Source organism: Martes martes, assembly GCF_963455335.1.
Source record: "Martes martes genome assembly, chromosome: 2".
Lineage (NCBI taxonomy): Eukaryota > Metazoa > Chordata > Mammalia > Carnivora > Mustelidae > Martes > Martes martes.
Genome location: NC_137889.1, coordinates 29549674 through 29560183, shown reverse-complemented (window position 1 = coordinate 29560183; position 10510 = coordinate 29549674).

Here is a 10510-nt window from a genome sequence, read left to right as displayed (position 1 = left end):
GGCTTAACCCACTGAGCCACCCAGGTGCCCCTGATTTTTTTTCCTATTTTTAACATCATCTCCTCTTGTTTTGCATTTTGTCTATTGTTTTGTTAACAGTGGCAACATCTCACTTGTAAAGAGGGTATATACTTACTGAAAGCCATCATTTTAGACATTTAGCAAATATCCCTAACTTTTGGGGTGTCTAGGTGGCTCAGTTGTTAATTGTGTGTCTTCGGCTTAGGTCACGATCCCAGCACCCTGGGACTGAGCCCCGCACTGGGCTCCCTACTTGGTGGGGAGTCTGCTTCTCCCTCTCCCACTGCCCCTGCTTGTGTTCCCTCTCTCGCTGTCTCTCTGTCAAATAAATAAATAAAATCTTAAAAAAAAATGTCCCTAACTTTCTTTACCCTATATCCCTGTGGGTGGCAAACAGTGTTTTGTTCATTAAAAGCATGAGCTGAGGGCCCCTGGGTGGCTCAGTCAGTTAAATGTCTGCCTTTGGCTCAGGTCATGATCCCGGGGTCCTGGGATCAAATCCTGCATCAGGTTCCCTGCTCAGAGGGGAGTCTGCTTCTCCCTCTGCCCCTCCCCTCCACTCACGCGCTCTCTCTCTCTCTCTCTCTCTCTCTCCCTCACAAAAACAAAGAAATAAAAGCAAGAACTGAGAACCAAGGAAAAGAAAACATGCACTTAACTGAAGCCCAAGGTATTAAGACCATGGAAATATCATTCTGCAGCTCATTAAAACATCTATGGAAGTGTACTTCTCTAGAGAAAAATAACCAAATGAAATACCCATGCTCCATGCTTTCCGCAGGCATCAGTCTGCATAGCTAGAGTGTGGAGGAGGGGGAGGTGCTAGTGGTCCTGCAGAACTTCGGATTCATCTGCGTATCAGATGCCCCAAACGGGGGACATTACATTAAAAATGAACTTCATGAATATCACCAGCTTATTTTGGAGAGTGGGTATGACAAGGAGGACCACCTCATGAATGTAAAATATTTAGATAGGCAGATGCACAATAATGGCTGTGCTACAGAGGTGCAAATCTAATTTTCTCCTATCTTCCTTCTTCTCCACTGGGTAACCCAATTTCTTAAGATAAAATGACGGAGACGGTTCAGTAATGACCGGGAAAATCAGATGAACAACTGTAAATAACTGACCTACACTGTGAGGCACACAGAGTTCCATGACACTTGGGAAACTAATATTTGTATAATATTTAATTCACAAATCACCTTGAAACCAGATCCTTACATTCTTCCTATGCTAGAGGTGGTGTTTTGGGATGCTCTTCCGCTTTTCAAATGGCGTAAACAAGCCAAGACTCGGAGATAGTCAATGACTAGTCCTGTGCTTTAGAGCGGCTATGCACGTAGCTGGGACCCAAACCCAGCTCCAAATCCCATGCTTTCCCTGCCTTTCTGTGGGAAGGCACAACCCACCCATATGAAACCACCGAGAATTAAGCAGACCACGTAAGGGGGACACTAGGTGAATATCTTCACTCTGACAGGTGCAGCTGGTGCACCGACACGGCATATTTTGACTATTAGCAGCCGACTGAAGCAACTCCAAGACCAGCTGGAAGGCTTCTTACTGACCTATCTAGCGGTATACCCATCTGAGAAATACCGTTACATATGTCTGTAAAACACGTATTGATTCAATCTGCAAGCCATGCTTGGATTTGCCTTCCACTTGTGGCTAACATACGGACCCGGTAGCTAAAGATTCTTCAGGCTCCTTTGGTCCTGGTTGTTCTCTACATCAGCAAGTAAACAAAATCTTGTAACCATCCCCCCCCCTTCTCATGCATCACTTCATGTATTTTTAAAATCATTAAATCAAAATTTAAAATCAAAAGTTGGAGCATTTGAAGGAACTCCCCCCACCCCTTGTTTGCAGGACTTTATTGAGTGCTCTCTGAACGGGGGATTTAGACTCAAAGACTCTGACCATTTCTTATAACCATCATTGTTCCTACTGAATTTTCCTGAAAGGTATGGAAGCTGGTTCTAAAACATTGAGATCATCAAAAAGGATGAACAGATTTTTCTAGGTGGACTCTTTCAGCCTGTTGTAAATTACTTTCTAGGAGAGGACATAAGATTCTTCTCTCCCTTAATAATAAATGCCAGTTCTTGGATCATTGTTTCTAAACCATGATTAGAGCTGTCCTGAAAGCCTCATGCCAGGTTCCCTCAGCTTTCTGCATTAGCATATAGTTGCATGGTTTCTTTGTTCCAAGAAAAAGCCCTGAGACAACTCTGCTGTCAAAAATATGTTTTTCCCCGAGAGACAAGATGGCGGGGAAGTAGGAGGAGGCGCCTTTTCAACCTGCACCCTAAAGTGAGCTGATTACCTACCAAAGAACTCCGATCACCCATGAAATCAGCCTGAGATCAGAATTATACACGTCTGGATCTCTACGGGGGCCAGAAGACGCCAGTGGGCAGGTAAAGTGGAGTGGGAACGTCGGACTGATATCGGAAGATAAACAAAAGGGGGAGGGAGCCACCAGAGGCGACCGACTGGAAAATAATACCCCAATACGAGAGTGCCCGGCATCTGGGGACCAGCATTAACTTGGAGTCTTGTTGAAAGCACTCAAAAGAGCAAAGACTCGCGCGGGGAAATTGTGGGAATCGGGGCGGATAGGGATAGGGGCTTAAGTCCCCAGACCCAGGGCAGCATCCCCTGGCGCTGAGCCGGAGAGTGCGGCGGAGAAACCTGGTCTTTGTCCCGGAGCCGCCAGTGCGCCCGAGAAGGGGTGGAGTCCGGCTCCCGTGAGGGACTGGGAGCCACACCAGACGGCAGAACGCGCACCTTACTGGAGATGCGTGCGTGCCTCAACCTCCCCTGAGAGAGGTGCACGAACGCCCAGCCTGGTGTTCTGGGACCCACGCGGTGATAGACCCACGCGGCGATAGAGCCGATAGAGCTGGAGGCGCCGCGCCCCAAAAAATCCCCTGGGAGAGGTGCGCGCAAGCCCTGAGCTCTCAGCCCCAGCCAGCGGGAAAATCTCAGTGTGCGATCGCTGCTTGGAACCTCTCTGGCGGTCTGGAGCTGCCCAGACAGCCACAGCTGCCTTGGTTTTGCGTACAAGCAGGAGATCCTGCGTCCCCAGGGACCGCGACTCAGAACCTGCTCTGCCAGCGGCCCAGCGGCTGCAGCACCTGCAGGGGAGCAGACTGAGGCTTCTCTCTGAGAGGGAGGTTGGGGTGCAGTTTTCTTTCCTCTAAACCTCCCAAAACCATCAAAAGCTGTCAAGGCGAGAGAAAAGAAGTGAACAAACATAAAAACCTCCAGAGAACAAAAACCTGAAAAAAACGTTTTTCTCAGAGCCCACCCCCTTGAGGGGGTCAGGAGGACTTAACTCAGGGAACATCATTGACTGAAAACCCACGTGGCAGCCCCCTCCCCCAGAAAACAAATCAGGAAAAAAAAAAAAAAAAAAAGACTACAAGAGAACAACCACCACTACTTCATAGATACAACTTTTATTTTTAATTCTTTCCCACTATTCTGGTTCATTTTTTTTTCTTTTTTTATATAGATAATTTTTTAACCTATTTACCATCACAGTGAGATGTCCAGTACATCAAATTCCATGATAAACTTCTAACCTGAATTTTTTTGATACATACACATGTGTTTTTCTTTTGCTTTTCTATTTTCTTAATTTTTAAAAAATTTTTTAATTTAGTTTAGTCCAGTTTATTCCTTTTTTATTTTTATTTTCTAATAGTCATATAGAGTTAAACTTCAAGGTAACCCCCTTTCTCCAAGCAATGCTACCCCTATAGGTGAACCAATTTTTAATCCCCCTTTTTCTTAGGAAAGTTGAGTCCTTTAACAAAGATATCAAGATACATCCAGGAAGAATCAAAATAACCTTCCTCGCCCACACCGAGAATCTATAACCATGCTCCCATCTTTTTCTTCAGCCAGTGTCTCTGTGTATTTATGTTTGTCTGGATAGTATATAAATCTTATACTTGGGGTTCTTCTTGACGAGGCTCCTCCTTTTTTTTGCTTATATATATATATATATTTTCTCTCGTCATATACTTTTATCAGTCTTTTTGTTTGTCTGTTTTTGTTTGTATACGTCATAAACCTTACCCTGGGGCCCATTTGGGCTGAACCTTCACTTTTATCTTCCCTTTTTTTCCTGTCTCTCTCTCTCCCTCTTTTTTCTTTTTCTTTTCTTTTTTCTCTCATTTGGGTGGGGAATCCTGAGTGCTCAGAAGCGTTCCAGGGTGCACCTTGACTGCACCACGGTCAATACACCCAGCTACATCTGTCCAGTCATCTCTCACCAAAATGACTAGGAGGAGGAATCCCCAACAGAAGAAAAATACAGAGGATGGGCCTTCTGCAACAGAGCTAACGGCTATCAACATAGACAATATGTCAGAAAGAGAATTCAGGCTAACAATTATCCAGGCAATAGCTAGGTTGGAGAAAGCTATGGATGACCAAACAGAATTGATTAGGGCAGAATTGAAAGCGACCAGAGAGGAGGTTCATAATGTTAGGGCAGAGCTGAAGGCCACCAGGGATGAGGTTCACAACGCTCTCAATGAGTTCCAATCTAATCTAAATTCTCTAAAAGCTAGGGTAACTGAGACAGAAGATAGAATTAGTGATCTGGAGGACAAACAAATAGAGAGAAAGGATCAGGAGGAAGCCTGGAACAAACAGCTTAGAAGCCACGAAAACAGAATCAGGGAAATAAATGATGCCATGAAACGTTCCAACGTCAGAATTATTGGAATCCCTGAAGGGGAGGAGAAAGAAAGAAGTCTAGAAGATATAGTGGAACAAATTTTTCATGAAAATTTTCCCAACCTTGCGAATGGAACAAGTGTTCATGTACTAGAAGTAGAAAGGTCCCCCCCCAAGATTATAAATTCAAAAAAAACATCCAGGCACCTCATAGTAAAATTGAGGAATCATAATTGTAGATACAATCTCTTGAAAGCCGCTAGGACAAAGAACCTCCTTACATACAGAGGAAAGCCCATCAGAATAACGTCAGACCTGTCCACAGAGACCTGGCAAGCCAGAAAGGGCTGGCAAGATATATTCAGGGCACTAAATGAGAAGAACATGCAGCCAAGAATACTTTATCCAGCAAGACTGACATTCAAAATGGATGGAGAGATAAAGAGTTTCCAAGACCGGCAAGGCTTGAAAGACTATGCAACCACCAAGCCGACACTGCAGGAAATATTAAAGGGGGTTCTATAAAAGAGGAAAAATCCTAAGAATAGCATTGAACAGAAATATAGAGACAATCGACAGAAAGAAAGACTTCAAAGATAACACAATGTCAATAAAAACGTATCTCTCAATAATCACTCTCAATGTGAATGGCCTAAATGCACCCATAAAACGACACAGGGTTGCAGTTTGGATAAAACGACAGGACCCATCCATATGTTGTCTACAAGAGACCCATTTTGAACCTAAAGATACACCCAGACTGAAAGTGAAGGGATGGAGAAGCATCTTTCACGCCAATGGGCCTCAAAAGAAGGCTGGGGTAGCGATTCTCATATCAGATAAATTAGATTTTAAACTAAAGACGGTAGTCAGGGATACAGAAGGACACTACATCATTCTTAAAGGGACTATCCACCAAGATGATCTAACAATTGTAAATATCTATGCCCCCAATATGGGAGCAGCCAATTACATAAGAAAACTATTAATCAAGATAAAGAGTCATATTGATATGAATACATTAATAGTAGGAGATCTTAACACGCCTCTCTCAGAAATAGACAGATCATCGAAGCAGAAAATCAATAAAGAAATAAGAGCATTGAATGACACATTGGACCAGATGGACCTCATAGATATATACAGAACATTCCACCCTAAAACAACAGAATACTCATTCTTCTCAAGTGCACATGGAACCTTCTCCAGAATAGACCACATACTGGGTCACAAATCAGGGCTCAACCGATACCAAAAGACTGAGATGATTCCCTGCATATTCTCAGATCACAATGCTTTGAAACTGGAGCTCAATCACAAGGAAAAGTTCAGAAGGAACTCAAATACCTGGAAGCTAAAGACCACCTTGCTTAAGAATGCTTGGATCAACCAGGAGATCAAAGAAGAACTTAAACAATTTATGGAAACCAATGAGAACGAAGACACTTCACTCCAAAACCTATGGGATACAGCAAAGGCGGTCCTAAGGGGGAAATTCATAGCCATCCAAGCCTCCCTCAAAAAAATTGAAAAATCCAGAATACACCAGCTGTCTCTACACCTTAAAGAACTGGAGAATCAACAACAAATCAAACCAACTCCACACGTAAGAAGGGAAATAATCAAGATTAGAGCAGAGATCAACGAGGTAGAAACCAGAGATACAGTAGAACGTATCAACGAAACTAGAAGCTGGTTTTTTGAAAGAATCAATAAGATCGATAAACCATTGGCCACACTAATCCAAAAGAAAAGAGAGAAAGCCCAAATTAATAAAATTATGAATGAAAAGGGAGAGATCACAACTAACACCAAGGAAGTAGAAACAATCATCAGAAGCTATTATCAACAGTTATATGCCAATAAGCTAAGCAACCTAGATGAAATGGATGCATTCCTGGAAAACTATAAACTCCCAAAATTGAACCAGGAAGAAATTGACAACCTGAATAGACCGATATCTAGTAACGAGATTGAAGCAGTGATCAAAAACCTCCCAAAAAACAAGAGCCCAGGACCTGACGGATTCCCTGGGGAATTCTATCAAACTTTCAAAGAAGAAATAATACCTATTCTCCTGAAGCTGTTTCAAAAAATTGAAGCAGAAGGAAAACTTCCAGACTCTTTTTATGAAGCCACCATCACCCTGATCCCCAAACCAGGCAAAGACCCTACCAAAAAGGAGAATTTCAGACCGATATCACTGATGAATATGGATGCTAAGATTCTCAACAAGATCCTAGCAAACAGGATCCAACAGCACATTAAAAAGATTATCCACCATGACCAGGTAGGATTCATCCCTGGGTTACAAGGATGGTTCAACATTCGCAAATCAATCAATGTGATAGAACAAATCAATAAGAGAAGAGAGAAGAACCACATGATCCTCTCCATTGATGCAGAAAAAGCTTTTGACAAAATCCAGCATCCGTTCCTGATTAAAACGCTTCAAAGTATAGGGATAGAGGGAACATTCCTGAACTTCATCAAATCTATCTATGAAAAACCCACAGCAAATATCATCCTCAATGGGAAAAAGCTTGCAGCCTTCCCATTGAGATCAGGAACACGACAAGGATGCCCACTCTCACCACTCTTGTTCAACATAGTATTAGAAGTCCTAGCAACAGCAATCAGACAACAAAGAGAAATAAAAGGTATCCAAATTGGCAAGGAAGAAGTCAAACTCTCTCTCTTCGCAGATGACATGATTCTTTATATGGAAAACCCAAAAGACTCCACCTCCAAACTACTAGAACTCATACAGCAATTCAGTAATGTAGCAGGATACAAAGTCAATGTCCAGAAATCAGTGGCTTTCTTATACACTAACAATGAAAATTCAGAAAGGCAAATTAGAGAATCGATTCCATTTACTATAGCACCAAAAACCATAAGATACCTCGGAATAAACCTAACCAAAGAGGTTAAAGATCTGTACTCGAGGAGCTACAGAACACTCCTAAAAGAAATTGAAGAAGACACAAAAAGATGGAAGACCATTCCATGCTCTTGGATGGGAAGAATAAACATCGTTAAAATGTCTATACTGCCCAGAGCAATCTATACTTTTAATGCCATTCCAATCAAAATTCCACCAGTATTTTTCAAAGAGCTGGAGCAAATAATACTAAAATTTGTATGGAATCAGAAGAGACCCCGAATTGCTAAGGAAATGTTGAAAAACAAAAATAAAACTGGTGGCATCACGTTACCTGATTTCAAGCTTTACTACAAAGCTGTGATCACCAAGACAGCATGGTACTGGCATAAAAACAGACACATGGACCAGTGGAACAGAGTAGAGAGCCCAGATATGGACCCTCAACTCTATGGTCAAATAATCTTTGACAAAACAGGAAAAAATATCCAGTGGAAAAAAGACAGTCTCTTCAATAAATGGTGCTGGGAAAACTGGACAGCTATATGTAGAAGAATGAAACTTGACCATTCTCTTACACCGTACACAAAGATAAACTCGAAATGGATAAAAGACCTCAACGTGAGACAGGAATCCATCAGAATCCTCGAGGAGAACATAGGGAGTAACCTCTTTGATATCAGCCATAGCAACTTCTTTCAAGATATGTCTCCAAAGGTGAAGGAAATAAAGGCAAAGATGAACTTCTGGGACTTCATCAAGATAAAAAGCTTCTGCACAGCAAAAGAAACAGTCATCAAAACAAAGAGGCAACCCACGGAATGGGAGAAGATATTTGCAAATGACAGTACAGATAAAAGGTTGATATCCAGGATCTATAAAGAACTCCTCAAACTCAACACACACAAAACAGATAATCATATTAAAAAATGGGCAGAAGATATGAACAGACACTTCTCCAATGAAGACATACAAATGGCTACCAGACACATGAAAAAATGTTCATCATCACTAGCCATCAGGGAGATTCAAATCAAAACCACATTGAGATACCACCTTACACCAGTTAGAATGGCCAAAATTAGCAAGACAGGAAACAACGTGTGTTGGAGAGGATGTGGAGAAAGGGGAACCCTCTTACACTGTTGGTGGGAATGCAAACTGGTGCAGCCACTTTGGAGAACAGTGTGGAGATTCCTCAGGAAATTAAAAATAGAGCTTCCCTATGACCCTGCAATTGCACTGCTGGGTATTTACCCCAAAGATACAGATGTAGTGAAAAGAAGGGCCATCTGTACCCCAATGTTTATAGCAGCAATGGCCACGGTCGCCAAACTGTGGAAAGAACCAAGATGCCCTTCAACGGATGAATGGATAAGGAAGATGTGGTCCATATACACTATGGAGTATTATGCCTCCATCAGAAAGGACGAATACCCAACTTTTGTAGCAACATGGACAGGACTGGAAGAGATTATGCTGAGTGAAATAAGTCAAACAGAGAAAGTCAAGTATCATATGGTTTCACTTATTGGTGGAGCATATCAAATAATATAGAGGACAAGGGTAGATGGAGAGGAGAAGGGAGTTGAGGGAAATTGGAAGGGGAGGTGAACCATGAGAGACTATGGACTCTGAAAAACAACCTGAGGGTTTTGAAGGGGCGGGGTGGGAGGGTGGGGGAACCAGGTGGTGGGTATTAGGGAGGGCACAGATTGCATGGAGCACTGGGTGTGGTGAAAAAACAATGAATACTGTTACGCTGAAAATAAATAAAAAATTTAAAAAAAAAAAAAAAAAAAAATATGTTTTTCCCTAAGTGGGAGGTCAATAGCATCTCCATATCCCCAGTGGAGAAGAAGAAATGAGATGCCAAGTGTGACACCCACTAATCATCTACCTTTCAGGACTTGATTGGGTAATTTTCTCCAAGAATGAAGAAGCTGACAGAAATGCTTTCAAGATGGAAAGTGGGCTTGTAAACCTGCCTGACTTATTATTTTCTGCCTGAAAGCAATAAACATCTGTTTTCTTGATAAAGTAACCAGGTTCATATTTGAGGAGAACAAGGCTATAGCTGGCCTCCAATTATTGATTCTTCTTGAGAACACTGCCCCAGGAGGCTCTGTGCAGTGAAACACTGAACTTTACCCCAGGCGCTCTAGATTTCCTGATACAGTCTGTCAATAGTCCAAATTCCATGCCATGAGACATTTTCTCATGCTATAAAATGTTGGAAAGTAGCTGGATGTTCATTTTGATTGAGATATTGGAGTAGGCCAAAGCTTAAGGAAGAGACTCTTCCTCATATATAAACCAGTCTTACTGCTGACTAGCCAGAATTCATTTCCCTGGACTAGATAATAGTTAGGTCTGGAAAGAGATGGGACTTTTGTCTTGTGGCACATGCACACGTGTGTGTGTGTGTTGTGTCTGAGTCTTATTATCATACTTAGAACACTCAGACTCTTGGTTCTTGACTAACAAAAGCTTATCCTATTATCTACTATTTTAAAATTATAATAAAACTATTCTTTTATTCATTCACTTATTCAGCAATTTTTTTTTAAGATTTTATTTATTTATTTGACAGAGAGAGAGATCACAAGTAGGCAGAGAGGCCGACAGAGAGAGGATGGTAGAGAGAGGATGGCAGAGAGAGGGCGGGGAGCAGGCTCCCTGCTGAGCAGAGAACCCGATGCAGGGCTCGATTCCAGGACCCTGGGATCATGACCCGAGCCGAAGGCAGAGGCTTAACCCTCTGAGCCACCCAGGCACCCCTATTCAGCAAATTTTTTTTAGTATCTCTACGTGCCAGATATTTTTTCAGGTACTTAAAAAATTAAGATACAAAAGACAATAATCTCTCTCCTCCTGGAAACTTAGATTATATGCAATAAA